The sequence below is a fragment of the Sycon ciliatum genome, chromosome 13 (genome assembly GCF_964019385.1).
Source record: "Sycon ciliatum chromosome 13, ocSycCili1.1, whole genome shotgun sequence".
In the NCBI taxonomy this organism is placed as follows: Eukaryota; Metazoa; Porifera; class Calcarea; order Leucosolenida; family Sycettidae; genus Sycon; species Sycon ciliatum.
The window spans coordinates 20,926,526-20,943,086 of NC_088655.1; positions in this window are offsets into that span (position 1 = coordinate 20,926,526).

Sequence of the window (16,561 nt, forward strand, 5' to 3'; positions counted from 1 at the left end):
CCACCTCTCGTTCGCTTCCAGAGCAATTCCGGCCGCCCGTACATTCTTACGCCGCCTGTATGACCTCGACAAGGCCACATCTCAGATGTCATCTCACCGAATGCTGCACCTCTCAGCCTCATTCAAGGGCGACCTGAGCTGGTGGCACCAGACTGTCAACATGGAACGGAAAGTCATTTTTCCTGCTAGAGACGTGGATGCCCAGCGCTGACCTCCAGTCGCAAACCGACGCAAGTGGCACCATTGGATTTGGAGATTTCTTCAATGGTCGTTGGTTCAGAGGTGACTGGTCCCCGCAGCAACTGGAACTAAGCATTACCTACAAGGAGCTCTTTGCCATTGACGTGGCCTGCGCCACATGAGGGATCGAATGGCTGCGTGTGGAGTTTCAGTGCGACAACCAAGCTGTCGTGGAGGGCCTGAAGACGGGCACGAGCCGGTCTCCCGCAGTCATGGCACTCATCCGCACCCTGTACTCAATCTGTGTGAAGCACAATTTCCTGATCCAAGCATCGCACCTGCCAGGAATTTCCAATACCATCGCTGATGCCCTGTCCCGGAACAAGATGGATGCCTTCAGGACCTTTGCTCCTACAGCTGCGGAGCGGCCTGACACCATGGTCCAGCCGATCACTGAGTAAGTGCAAAGACATTCACTTAGAATGCAGATAGCGTTCTCTGTCAATCCTAATCCACAATATCAGTCTGACTTTATGCCTCTTGAACAATGCTCTTGTGCAATACATACTTACCATCTATATTGGTTGTTATCACCCGCTATCTTCTCTGGCCCTAATGGGAATGTCGGTATGGGCACTCCTCCGTAACTGGCCTCTCGCGCACTACTATTAAACTCGCATGGGTCATAAACCGCTCCTGCTAAACGCAGACCGACCCACCAACTCGCATGGGTCACAAACCGCTCCTGCTCAGCGCAGGCCGACCCACTTGGTCATATACAGCTCCTGCCCTGGGTAGGCCGACCACACGATTCGTTAACGCGCACTCAATTGAGGCCAGCTACTCTGCCCGACATTCCCATTCTTCCAAACTCTCTCTCGTGTCTTTTGGTGTGTCGCGTCTTGCACGCGTGTGTGTCTACTCTATACTCTAGCATGGGGAGTAGGATGTTAATGTTCTTTTACGGCCTCCTCACGACTATAATGTGTGCAGGTCTTTGCCTCAGGGTGTTGTGTCTATTGTTCTCAAATTCGGTCACGCTCCCATTGCTTGGCAATCATGCAATGTAAATACCAGACAAGTAGTACCATATCCACCAACTGTTGAATTCCACTCTGAATTGTTTTGCTTTGATCTACAGTTGTGACTGTGTTCTACAATCAAACCCATTGAGAACTTTTTCCTCTACTGTTGTTTCTTGCGTGCGCATCCAGCGTGGTGACACTCCGTTGCACGATGCCGTCAGGAGAGGTGCCCTCGAGGTGTGTCAAGCGCTGATCGCTGGAGGGGCCGACTGTAAAATCAAGAATAAGGTAAAGCACAGTAACATTGAGTGTTATGAACCAGGATAATCCTGTTCTGTGTTTACACTGTACAATTAACGTGCAAACAATCATCTGTTCCTTGACCTTTATCCGAGTGGAATCCTGTCCTAACCCGAAAATTCTCATCTACTGCCTCCTCACCCCATCAATGTGTGCAAGTCTTTGCCCCAGTTTGTTGTGTCTATCGTTCTCAAAATCGGTCACGCTCCCATTGCTTGGTATAGTGTAGAGAGACGCCATCATGCCAGAATCTTTCACCTCAGCAGGTCCCGACAGAACAATAATTATTATGTTTCATCCATTACACGTATGAGGGACTAGTATGTCGAAGTACAAAAACTCGGAACGACTTAGGGAGGAGTATACAGGTGAACTTCAGGCGCATGAGCAGAAAAGTATTTCGAGCTACATGTATATTGTATCTTACATTGCTGCAGGCTAGTGCAGCACAGACTCCATCCTCGTGGATAGTAGCAAGAGTGCATGAACAAGAGTATGCAACTGTAGTTATGGGTCAGTGCGCGTCTCTCTGCCTTCATTACGTAATTTACCTTCACGACGCTCTGAAAGTATGCACTCAAACCCAAACAGTGGGCAAGTACGGTTATGAGTGTTGAAATCCGAACTAATAAAGTGCAAAGCTGTCACCCTGAACCAGTTCGGATTACAGCGCTGCACTTGCATATGTGCACGTCTAGCTGCATTCCTACCACATCCTGGGCGTTTATCCAATTTGTATAACAACCCGAAGAGAATTGGTAAGCACACATGCTCATTCCCTGGGCACTGCAAATTCACAACTAATTTCATTTTTATGGAAACGAGTTAAGAGTAACTCTCCACCACTGTAACTAGATACTATATACAGTCAGAAAGCGGAACAAAGAATGTCGATTGTCACTGGACGATGACGAGACCAGTAGGCGATTTGACAAAGCGGTCTAACTACAATTCGAAGCAGCAAAGCAGCACACCACCCAACTTGGGTGGGTCAACAATATCAAAGATAAGTTAAGAAGGAGGAAGCTTTGCGAGAACGAATTGTACAAGCTAAACTCCTACAGTACTCCTCATGCATTGTGATGGACTAGTTGACTACAAAACAAGTTGTTTCACACGACGTACGTTTCGCCGTATGGTTCGTGACGGCTCATCCCACTGGTCTCGTCATCGTCCAGTGACAATCGACATTCTTTGTTCCGTTGAGACTGTAGCTTGTGCTCGTTTTCGTTGCGCTTGCCTTCCCCTCTTTGGTCTTTCCATAACCTTGAACCTTCCAAGTTGGAAGGCTGTCGGTTAGCGCTACGGAGATGTGTTGAAGCTAGGTGTCAGGACGTCGAATGTCTAAGTACTCTGTCAGTTTTGTGCCTAGTTGTTGCACTTTCTGACTGTATTTAGTATCTAGTTACAGTGGTGGAGAGTTACTCTTAACTCGTTTCCATAATTATGTCCTTTTCCTTTCTACTTTTATTATTGGCTCAATACCCGAGTTTCATTTCATTTTACAGAATCATTTTCAACGTTTCATATGCATCCTGATGATGGCAATTTGCCGAAAGGTTGAAAATCATTCTGTAAAATGAAATTAGTTGTGAATTTGCAGTGCCCAGGGAATGAGCATGTGTGCTCACCCATTCTCTTCGAGTTACTAGTATGAAGCTGCAGGATGCCTCACCGCTACTTCGTTTGTATAACACCACACTGATAAGAAAATATGACATACATGTATGTCTGTACACTTAATGACAATCATGCAATGAAAATACTGTCTTGGACATGGAAATCTAGGAGAATGACCGGGACCGGCGCCCTCAGTGTACAGAACGTTACATGCAGTGCACATGTTGATCCGATATGACCAGCGCACTGCATGTGTGTACCCTAGACTACGCATACCGAGCCAAGGCTACGTGGACAGTGCCCAGAGGCCGCTAGACGTGCGACCGGATTTCCATGTCGAAGGCAGTACCAGACAAGTAGTACCATATGAACAAGCTGTTGAATTGTGATTGTGATCTATACTCAGACTTCTCAAGAAATGTTTTCCTGTACTGTTGTTTCTTGCATGTGCTTCCAGCGTGGCGACACTCCGTTGCACGAAGCGGTCTGGGGTGGAATCGAGGTGTGTCAAGCACTGCTCGCTGCAGGGTCGGACTTCAACATCAGGAATGGGGTAAAGAACAGTATTTAGAGTGTCATGAACCATGCTGATCCTGTTCTGTTTTTGCACTCGAAAATTAACATAGTACAATAAATCATGGGTTCCCCTGAACTTTTAGTTTACCCAAGTGGAATCCTGTCATAACCGGAAAATTGTTCATCTACCGCCTCCTCACAACTTTAGTGTTCGCAGATCTTTGCCCCAGGGTGTTGTGTCTCTTTTCCTCGGCCACATCGCCTATTGGTGTCGGGGTCCCAACGCATCCCAACACTCAACAGAATACTATCAGCTATAGTTACATTACAATAATTGTATTACTGAAACGGAAAGTGCTTGGAAGTTTGCCACTTCTGTACACATATCTCGCTTCTGTGTGTGCACTAAGTTACATCTACTGAGCTTGGTATACTGTAAGACATGTTATTATAACGAGTCGCAAATTTAACGATTGTCCAAAATTCATAGGTTAACGAGAAGATATGTTAACAATCTTGCAGTATTCTGCCATATCCACACACAGCATATATGAAGCAGTACGGCCTGAACGGATCTTATTATAACGAAGAAATGTCATCCGTTAAAACGTTAGATTTGCTACCTCGTTATATATACATGTCTTACCGTACACACTCTTTCGGCACAGGTCGTCTTGCTTGCGCATTGTTCAGAGCTACTAGGCTTTTCCTTTGGTACTTTGCATGTAAATACCGAAAACAGGGCCAATGACAACACCTGAAACTCCAGGTCTCTGGCCACTGTGGTCCTTGATGTTTTGGAAATGGTTGCCAAGACTAATAACCACGGGGTAACAGAATTGATACATTCTCCAAGAAGAGGAACGCAGCACAGTACAGGACGCAATCTTCACAAACTGCGTGAAATACTCAAAATTCATGCAATTGCAGCTGAAAGGAGTCATGTCGTGACCTGAACACAATGTGTATCCACGAATGGAAGTTAGTTAGTTAACTTTCTTTCACTTCTGGTAGCACATTCTAGACCTGACCTCGGTTGGTCCCCTGACGAGGGAAAAAGACCCAAGAGTCATCAGTATGTGTGGCACGTGTTGTGAGCTGCCTTCGGAGTGAAAAACTTGTCAGCGCCTTCTGTTTTCGGCCTGGTCCAATTGCCCACAACAATCAAGGTCCCGGATTTGAGTCCTGGTGTGTCTGGCACTTCTGAGCTTTTCAGGCAGTTCACTTCCTCGACTGATCCGTTGAAATTTGAAGTTCTCCCAATGTTATAAAAAAATTCCTTTTGAAAGCCATAAAACGCAAGCTCCAAAATTGCTGCTGAATCATCCGGGAGTTATCGGATTAAGGCAGTGACCAAGTACAATTATCTTCACTGAAATGCGACATAAAGCGCAAAACTGGTACCATGGACCAGTTCCGATCACATCACTGCACTTGCATTATGTGTACGTCTAGCCACATTTTACCACATGCTGGGTGTTCATCCAAATTGTACAACGACACAATGATCCGCCAAGATGAAATACACTCATAACTTGTGGGCGGGCGGTCTAGGACTGGGCACTGTCCGTAACTTCGAAATGTCCGTTACTTCGAATCACATACATTTTGACGGAACAATGATTACTATGTTCCATCCATTACACGTATGAAGGGTTAGTATGTCGAAGTACTAAAACTCGGAACAACTTCGGGAGGTCTTTCCAGTTTCCTTGCCTGCAGTCAGTTTTCAAATTCTGAACTCAAAAATTTTGATTTCTGATTTGAGTTTGCCTCCGTTCTGCTTCAGAGTGTCAGTCCTAGTTCTGCCGATTGGCTGCCGTCTTTAGTATTCGCTTTCCTTGTTCTCTCTCAGCTCAGTCCCGTCACACTACGTGTTTTCAGCGGCCAGAGATTATTTGAGTATTATATTCTCACGATGGCTCGTTTCTCGCCCAGACAAAAGACGCCATCGGCCAGAGTGGCAGCTCAACCTTCGGATACAGGACGTAATGTGCGTGTGCGGCGAACTCCTGTTCGTCTTCAACCGCCCAGAACTCCAATACCTCCCCACTCAGATTCTGTTGTCTCCGACGTTGCGCCGTCAGTTTCTTCTGCCGCCGCCTTGAATGTGGCCCCTGATCCCGGGGCGGCAACTCAAACTTCGCCTGCAGGCAGTAATGCGCGTGCGAGGCCGTTTACTCGCAGTTATTAGTATCCTATTCTCTTACTATGTGCTTCTATAGCTTTTACTATGTTCTTCCATAGCCACTTCTAGGCTAAGCCTTCGCCATCATTTTATTGGGTCGTCATCCCGTTTGAATGTGCGAAGTGAAAAAATACCCAACCAACCAGCGGGTCACAAACCGCTCCTGCTCAGCGCAGGCCGACCCACTTGGTCATATACAGCTCCTGCCCTGGGTAGGCCGACCACACGGTTCGTTAACGCGCAGTCAATTGAGGCCAGCTACTCTGCCCGACGTTCCCATTCTTCCAAACTCACTCTCGTGTCTTTTGGTGTGTCGCGTCCTGCACACGTGTGTGTCTACTCTATACTCTAGCATGGTGAGTAGGATGTTAAAGGGGAAGTTAAGGCAAAAATTATAATTTCACCAGTTGTAGTCTTCGGGGTGCTGAGTCGAATGGTCGTGGTCCGAGGAAGCTGAGACGCTCCCTTCCTACTTGAATCCCAATCGAACTCGCTCACTTCCACCGAAACTGGGTGACTGCGCCCTACTAGATGGGGATTTGTATGCAAAATGTCACTAAAAGCGCCATTTCGTTCTTTTAAAAGCACGGATGACCGCGATTGGCCCATATGTTGTAGTCTTTTGGACGCTGAGTCGACTGGTTTTGGTCCGAAAAGGCTGCGATGCAGCGTTCCTCCTTTATTCCCAATCGAACATGGTTGAAGAAGCGGTCACGTGCTCCTGCGTACACCAGTCACCTGGTCATCGTGCCTGCAGGGTACAACTTACTAGCCTGTTTGACCTTTTTTGGGTGCAGTCCTGTCACTCGAGTTGAACTCGAGTTGAACCTTGGTGTGAAAGTTGTCACCTGCTGGCGTGGTGACCAGGTGATTTCGGCACCCAGGACCACGTGACCGCTTCTTCAACCATGTTCGATTGGGAATAAAGGAGGAACGCTGCATTGCAGCATTTTCGGACCAAAACCAGTCGACTCAGCGTCCAAAAGACTACAACATATGGGCCAATCGCGGTCATCCGTGCTTTAACAAGAACGAAATGGCGCTTTTAGTGACATTTTGCATACAAATCCCCATCTAGTAGGGCGCAGTCACCCAGTTTCGGTGGAAGTGCGCGAGTTCGATTGGGATTCAAGTAGGAAGGGAGCGTCTCAGCTTCCTCGGACCAAGACCATTCGACTCAGTACCCTGAAGACTACAACTGGTGAAATTTTAATTTTTGCCTTAACTTCCCCTTTAATGTACATTTACGGCCTCCTCACGACTATAATGTGTGCAGGCCTTTGCCTCAGGGTGTTGTGTCTATTGTTCTCAAATTCGGTCACGCTCCCATTGCTTGGTATATTCTTGAGAGACGCGATCATACCAGAATCTTTCACCTGAGCGGGTCCAGACGGAACAATGACTACTATGTTCCATCCATTTTACGTATGAAGGGTTAGTATGTCGAAGTACTAAAACTCGGAACAACTTCGGGAAGAGTCTACAGGTGGACTTCAGGCGCATGAGCTGAAAACAGAAAAGTATTTCGAGCTACATGTATATTGTATCTTACATTGCTGCAGACTAGGGTAGCGCAGGCTCCATCCTCGTGAATAGTAGGCTGTGCATACAGAACCTTGAGCATTCCAGGTGTGAATACAGGATTTCCATACAAGAACCCTCACGTAGGGTTTAGGTGCACTAGTTGCACAAACTGGTTTCGCAAGCAAAGAACAGAAGCACGGAAGCTAAGACTTCTGCATGCCTTCCTCCTCCTTTTATTTCTAGCGCCACTTTATATCAACATGCCGGTGACGACGTGAGTGTTATTCCGTTTGCATAGTGGATGCTAAACTCCGCTTGGTTTGGCCCTGGGTGGATTCAATTGACAGAAACCTTTCTCTAGATCATTAGACAGTAACACCGTATGAGGTACTGTAGAACGGGTAATTTTAGCAACGTAAAAACCCTCGCGAATTTAGCGATCGACTCATTTTCGCTAAAGTTTCAAGTCGCTAATCCGTTGAGACATTAGTAGTGCACTGGTGATCCGTGAGTAACATCGCTGCATATCGCGAAAATAAAACGTCGCTAACCGGTTGACAATGGGAAAACGCTAAAATAAAACTAGTCGCTAAATTACCTGTTCTACAGTATGTACTATGAATCTGCAGCAGCGTGAATAGACTGGGCTTCACTGAACCTGCATTACAAGTACGATATTAAATTACACATGCAGAATAAAAGGCAAAAACATCCATTTTGAAAGTGGCAATAGGACAAACTCCAAAATTGCCACTGAATCACCCGGAAGGCATCAGATTAAGGCAGCAACGTACAATTCTCTTCACTGAAATGTGACCTAAAGCACAAAACTGGTAGTTGACGGCAGCTTTTTTCCAGATCATAAGACAGTAACATCGTATGAGGTATGTACTACGAATGTGCAGCGGCATCAATAGGCTGGGTTTTACTGAACCTGCATTACGAGTACGATATCAAATTATACATGGAGGGTAAAAGGCAATAAATCCTTTTTGAAAGTGTCAGAGGCACACACTCCAAAATTGCCGCTGAATCACCCGGGAGGGATCAGATTAAAGCAGCGATACAATTCTCTTCACCGAATTGCGACTTAAAGCGCAAAACTGGTACCAGGGACCAGTTCCGATCACATCACTGCACTTGCATATGTGTACGTCTAGCCGCATTTGTACCGCATCATGGGCGTTGATCCAATTTGTACAACGACACAATGATCCGACAATATGAAATACACTCATAACTTGTTTATCCGGGCACTGCCCGTAACTTCGAAATGTCCATAACTCCTAATCACATACATTTTGACGGGGAATGGCCATAGATAATATGGCATATGTCGTCACTATTTCCAGAAAAATTGCCAAAAGAGTAGTAACATTTCCACTAAAACTCAACCAAAGGGTGTCCGGTAGCATGAAATGCCCGTAACTTTGGGGTCTGGATACCCGAGGTATAAGTGTACATGTATGTCTGTACACTAATGGCAATCATGCAATGTAAATACCAGACAAGTAGTACCATATCCACCAACTGTTGAATTCCACTCTGAATTGTTTTGCTTTGATTTACAACTGTGACTGTGATCCACAATTTAACTCATTGAGAACTTTTCCTGTACTGTTGTTTCTTGCGTGTGCATCCAGCGTGGCGACACTCCGTTGCACGATGCCGCCAGGTTAGGTAAACGTGATGTGTGTCAAGCGCTTCTCGCCGCAGGGGCGGACTGCAACATCAAGAATGAGGTAAAGCACAGTGACATTGAGTGTCATGAACCAGGGTGATCATGTTCTGTGTTTGCACTGTACAATTAACGTGCAAACAATCATCTGTTCCTTGACCTTTATCCGAGTGGAATCCTGAAAATTCTCATCTACTGCCTCCTCACCCCATCAATGTGTCCAAGTCTTTGCCCCAGTTTGTTGTGTCTATTGTTCTCAAAATCGGCCACGCTCCCATTGCTTGGTATAGTGTAGAGAAACGCCATCATGCCAGAATCTTTCACCTCAGCAGGTCTTGACAGAACAATAATGTTCCATCCATTACACGTATTAGGGGCTAGTATGTCGAAGTACAAATACTCGGAACGACTTAGGGAGGAGCATACACGAGAACTTCTGGAGCATGAGCTGGAAACAGAAAGGTATTCCGACATGTATATTGTATCTTACATTGCCACAGGCTAGTGCAGCACAAACTCCATCCTCGTGGATAGTAGCAAGAGTGCATAAACAAGAGTATGCAACTGTGGTTATGGGTCAGTGCGCGGCTCTCTGCCTTTATTACGTAACTTACCTTCACCACGCTCTGAAAGTATGCACTCAAACCCAAACAGTGAGCAAGTACGGTTGTGAGTGTTGAAATCCGAAATAATAAAGTGCAAAGCTGTCACCCTGGACCAGTTCAGATTACATCACTGCACTTGCATATGTGCATGTCTAGCCACATTCCTACCACATCCTGGGTGTTGATCCAATATGTATAACAACACACTGATAAGACAAAATATGACATACATTATATGTCTGTACACTAATGACAATCATGCAATGAAAATACTGTCTTGTCTTGGACATGGAAATGCAGGAGAATGACCGGGACAGGCGCTCTCAGTGAGTACAGAACGTTGCATGCAGTGCACATGTTTATCCGATATGACCAGCGCACTGCATGTGTGCACCGTAGACTACGCGTACCGAATCAAGGCTACATGGGCAGAGCCCAGGGGCCGCTAGACGTGCGACCGGATTTCCTTGTCCACGGCAGTACCAGACAAGTAGTACCATATGAACAAACTGTTGAATTCCACTCTGCATTGTTTTGCTTTGATTTACAATTGTGATTGTGATCTACGATAAGACTTATCAAGAGCTTTTTCCTGTACTTTTGTTTCTTGCATGTGCTTCCAGCGTGGCGAGACTCCGTTGCACAAAGCCGTCTGTTTCTGTGGTGGAATCAAGGTGTGTCAAGTGCTGCTCGCTGCAGGGGCGGACTGTAACATCAGGAATACGGTAAAGAACCGGATTTAGAGTGTCATGAACCATGCTGATCCTGTTCTGCTTTACACTGTAAAATTAACTGCTTCCAGCATGGCAACACTCCGTTGCACCATGCTGCCTGGGCAGAAAAAATCGATGTGTGCCAGCGCTGCTTGCTGCAGGGGCGGACTGTGACATGAAGAATGCGGTCAAGGACAGTATAATAGGGTGTCATGAACCATGATGATTATGGTCTGTGCTTACAATGTACTATCGAGAAAAAACAACTCATGTGTTCCACAGACCCTCACAAAATTGGAATCCTTGCACGAAGGAGCAATTTTCAATCTACTGCCTCCTCAACACTGCAGTGTGGGCAGATCTTTGCCCCAGGGTGTTGTGTCTATTTTTTTAATTGGCCTCACTCCCGTTGCGTACAAGATGTGCAAGATTTGCATATTCTTGAGAGACGCCATCACGCCAGAATCTTTCACCTGAGCAGGTGCAGGCGGTACAATATTATGTTCCATCCAATACATTTATTAGCTGCTAGTATGTCGAAATACAGTTGAATGTCACTTATCCGACCACTTCGGGAATCAGGCATGTTGGATAACTGAATATGTTGGATAACTGATATCATTTTGCATGTGCATATATGGCTGGATTTCACTGATTTAGGTACACAATATAGTCCATCGGCCAAGTCTCAAAATCGAAAGTGGTGATGCACTGAGCTTCCAACTAAACGCGACCATACCCAGCACGTAGAGAATATATCAGAGAACACTATTCCGTTTGTTGGACGTGCCGAATTCAGTCCAGGGCGTCGATACGAAGCGTTCTTCGTCGCCGAGTTTTTTACTGTGCGCTCCATTTGAGAGTGCTTAGAGTTCTGATCGAGAGTTTTTTGAGCAGATTTTCAAATTTTTGAGGCTGTCAGCTGACAGCTGTCAACCCTAAATGGCACTTAGTATGTGACAGGCAATAGGTTTTGGTGCCTCCGTATGCCTTCTAATAAGTTCTATCTTCCTTCGTTTCACTTCGCTGCTTCGCCCACCACCTCAGGAGATGACAGCGTACATGCACTAGTCAGCTCTCGCTAACCCTGTCTCTCTTTCTCCGTCTTAGCGCTCGTCATTCGTGTCCTTCTGCTGGGGCGAGCTTGATACTGTTGTGTCGTAGTTTTTAGGCAATAGTGGCTGTTGTTCGCGTGACGATCAGGATTTATGGAGAAAGACGACGACTCGCCAAGTTCCCATGCAGCCACAGACGGCGTAGCAATTCTTACCGCCAACCCTTCGAGCAACGGAACCGGCCTGAGTTGGAAATCGTGTCTGTGTAATTGTGCCACGATACGGATGAAACACACAGGCTCACATGTGACGAGATGAAGATGATCTCAACAGGCTGACGGAAATCCAACAGGCTCACGGGAACGCTGCAGTTATGGTCGGAGACGCGGAGTTATTTAGTCACTGGTAAATGTTGCAGAGTGCTGTGTGCTCTAACACAATTGTAAAAATCATGAAAAAGCGAAAATAATGCAATGGTGGGGCTGAGTGGTGTTCTGTGGAGGAGACGTCGCTGTCTCAGTATTCAACGCCGGACCCTGTATTTCAAGTCTGTGGTCATGCTCGATCATAAGTTCCTGTATGGCTCCAGTGCCTTCTCAGCATTGTTGACGGGTAAGCATCTGGATCGTGTCCAAGTACTGCGGCTCTGGTGGCTTGAGGGATGTACGGGTGCTCGCCGTGCACCCCTGCCGGCAATCTGCTAGTGAAGCTTGGTACCTACTGTGTCCGGGAGATTTTCATCCAGAAGCTGATCTTCCTAGGCTGGAGCTGCTGCTACTCCTGTGCTAGCCCTCAACCACTGGCGCTCCTACTCGGCTCCAGTGTGGGCCATTAACCACCCTGCCCGATTTCGCACTGTTGCTATTCCACACCGTCAGCATTTAACTCTGAGGTCAGACCTTGATCCCTCCCACCATATGCTATCTGTCTGTCTGCCTCTCTCTCTCTCACACACAGATGTGCGCGCATCCACACAAACACACACACACACACACACACACACACACACACACACACACACATGCACACACAGTGACACAAACATACACATAGCCAACTTCTCTGTGTTTGGTGATCATCATCTGTTTTCTGATGTGCAAGCTCACCTCTGATGCCGATTACTTCCTTGCTTAGACCCGGTCTGCTATTAGACCAGTCTGCTCTCCCTTCACTCGCTTGTAAATCCTACTTGGAGCAGTAAGGTTGTGTCACTGCTCCTACTGATGTCATTGTTGTGAAAGCAATATCATCGCCATTGGTGGTAATTTTCCACCGTGCATGAATCATTAACAATCATCATCTATGTGTCACGGCCTAACCATCCTCGTAACTCCCCTCATCGTGACTAGTGCTGTACCGTTGAAACCTACTTTGCTTCAGTGTATATTCGCTCCAAAGCTCTTGTTTTGTTGCATAGTGATCTGACGCAGTGTGCTATAGCCTATCGGCAAGAGTACATAACCCCCCAGAGTGTGCAACGCCTGATCCAGCTCTGCATAGGGTCTTGGTCGAGCGGAATCGGATCTTTGCGTCATAATACCGTACACATCTGAGGGGAACCCGGGGAGTCGCGGGTACTCTTGGATCAAAAACAATGGTGCCCTGCCTCGAGACCGGCCTTGCGCTGGTGTGAAGTGTACGCATGACATCAGAAGATCCGATTCCGCTCGACCAAGACCCTACACAGAGCTGGATCGGCGTTGCACACTCTGGGGGGTTATGTACTCTTGCTATCGGGTAATATGGATAAGATTAGTACAGTCGGCATCGCCTATCGAGTGACCAGGTACATGTTTAAGGGTACTAGTACATGTATACCGGCTTAATGATATCGGAACACAAATAGCACTATGTGTGCAATATTCCTTTCTAAGCTCACGCTGTGCGGTGCAGATAGGTCATGTGTCGTTGCCAACTTGCCGCATGTGCATGTGCAGCAGGAAGGCACCACATGTCGACTACTACTTATACTGTACAGCATTGTGTGCTTACATGCATCTACGGCCTTGTGGATGCAATTGAGTCTCACATACATGTACATGAAATATTGCGTGTAGTGCGGCAACAGTTAACATACAGTGGCTAAATATTTTTCTCGCAATAATGACCGTATTCACCACAAGTGTGTTTATGTCCAGAGCCAACTCAAGTCCTGTATTATTTATGACCATGACAACAAGACTTCCGGGCTGAAATTCTTCTATGACAGGCATGAACACTTGCCTTACAATTGTTCGTGATTGTACGAAGTACATATTCGCTGTTGCATCAATTTTGCACCATTTACATTGTAGTGCCACTAGTGGTATCACCTGCATGCGTATTGAGTCAAACAAGGTTACCTCTGTATAATTAAGCTTATCGTGGCTATCAAGAGCTTCGATGCAAATTCCCAGCTGACGAATGGTGTCCAGCTTGTGTTCAGCTCAGCTGGCACTCACAACTCATAATAATTGCGTTCTAGACGCCAGATGAGATGTTTCAGCTACAATGTAGACACAACGTCCGTGTTCAAGAAAGCCGTCACTTCATCTTCTGTCCATCCTCAATAGCACGTTCAAGCAAATACGTCTGAAACACAGTAGCGACAACCCGACAGCGGCGACACGCCGTCTTCTCCGAATGAGCTTCTACCGTTCTAATTCAGATTCTCCCAAAAATGTCAAAATAAATAATAGATTTCCAACAAGCTCGCTAGAATCTTGCGCACCGTCAACATGCAGGCATTTCAAGTGTTCGAGCGTGCGTAGATTCTGCTCAGCGGCTCAAGAACATTCGCCAAGCGAAAAAAAGTCGATGAGAAAGATGTAATGGTGGACGAAATTACGAAAATCGGAAGAAGGTATTCGACCCAGTTCGACTATCCTGGACTGGATTGGCAACGTCCAACAATCGGATTCGTATTCTATGGGGTCTCATGAGCTAGTGTGCCAAAGGGCGTTTAGTTGGAGCTTCAGTGCATCACCTTCGCCGAAAGAGGCCCTTTCTGAGATTTGGCCGATGGACTAATACCCAAATATATTCATGCATATTCCATGCACACATACATGTTAGCATACTTGACCACATCTACTTCAAGTAAATGCATATTACACCGTACATGATAAGAAGAAAAAAGTTTGTTTTATTTTTTTTTTAGAATTTTACTGTTGAGAGTCATAAATTACCACTCCCGAGCTTGTCGGATAACCGACGTGCTCGGATAACCGACGTGCTCAGATAACTGGCGTCCGGATAAGTGACATTCGACTGTACAGGTAGACTCCGTCTAATTCGAGCCTCAAATTGCCAGGCACTATATTCGAATTATCCGGAACTTCTAATTATCCAAAATGCAGTCCCACGTACTGATATGTATGTCAAAAGGCTCGAAATTGTGTGCTGATTATTTTTGCATATTAATTTTATTTGCAACAACGAAACATAAAAAAATAAAAAATAAAAAGGAAATTATCGTGTCCGTTCCAGAAGGGTACTCACGACTGCCGCTAACACCCGGTAAACCCTAGCGGCAGATGCAGCGCCTAAAAGTGGGGGTGAGTGGATAAGTCTCACTACCACTGCAACTCATGTGTTCCACAGACCCTCACCAAATTGGAATCCTTGCACGAAGGAGCCATTTTCAATCTACTGCCTCCTCAACAGTGCAGTGTGTATTCGAATTATCCGGAACTTCTAATTATCCAGAATACAATCCCATGTACTGATATATATGTCAAAATGCTCGAAATTGCGTGCTGATTATTTTTGCATATTTTATTTGCAACAACGAAACATAATCAATATAGCTTTTCGGCTGTTTCCTTTTCATGTATATAATCTTCTCCTTCTTTTACCATGGTTGGCTATCACCCACATCTTCCCGTTTTGGCTGCCATCGGAAGCCATAAGATGTTGAATAAATAAATAAATAAAATTAATAAAAAAGTAAAAAATTAAAGGAAATTATCGTGTCCGTTCCAGAAGGGTACTCACGACTGCCGCTAACACCCATTAAACTCTACCGGCAGATGCAGCGCCTAACAGTGGGGGTGAGTGGATAAGTCTCACTACCACTGGCACAAGTGCCGTAGGTGGTCATGAACAACGAAATCAGTTCATTTCACCAAAACACTGGATCGACATGAAGTCATTGGACATTATTTTCATCTTCTACTAAGTTCTAGTGAAGCAGTTTTCAATCGCTGCAGTTGTCCTGAAACGATTTCAACGCAAAAGAACAGCGCTGCTTTCTCTGCGTCATGAAAGCCCGTCGGAGAGCAGCACGTCGTTCTGAAGAACGGAAGTGGAGCATAGGCATGGACGATTTTTACGACTTTCAGTTTTAGTTCAGTCCTAAACTTCTTTGCACATAAGCTGGCCCGGCATGACAAACCATTGAGATCCGCGAAGGGAGCCAACCACCTGGAAGAAGTCGTCTTCAATCAAATCTTTGCACTTTGCCTTGCACAGGCTTGGATCAAATTTCGAGAGAAGGTGGGTTTCTTAAACGCTATTGTCGTCCTGAAGCGGACCAGGGATCAATTTCTGAGTTACTCTTGGCTAGAGAAGGAGAACAAATGAACTTCGGATTACGAGTAAAGCAACTCCATCTCACTTCGAAATAAGCGCTCGAAGGACATAGTCACTGTACTGTAAACTGCTCTTCTGTACGAAAGCAGAGTTCGAATTATCCAGCGGGTGCACTTTTCGTACTTCGAATTATGCATTCGAATTTAACTTGAAGTGACTTGCAGAAGATCGGTACGACGAAAAAGTTCGAATTACACGGAATGCTCGAATTATACCGTATTCGAATTAGAGGGAGTCTACCTGTACAAGAACTTGGAATGACTTCGGGAGGAGTAGAAAGGAGAACTTCGGGTGCATGATCTGGAAATCAAAAAGCAAAAAGTTGCACAAACTTGTTTCGAGAGCAAAGCACAAAACCAGTGAAGTTAGGACTTCTGCAAGTTGCGTTTCTCATTTTGTTCCTTGCGCCGCTCTATATCAACATATCGGAGACGTTATGAGTCTCCGACATGTTGACAGGGTGCATGGGGAACTCTGCTCGGTTTTGGCCCACGGCTGATTCAGTTGGCATGACTTTTCTGGAAATCATAAGTAATACCATACAAGACATGTACTACAAATCTGCGGACGTATGAACTTGGCCAG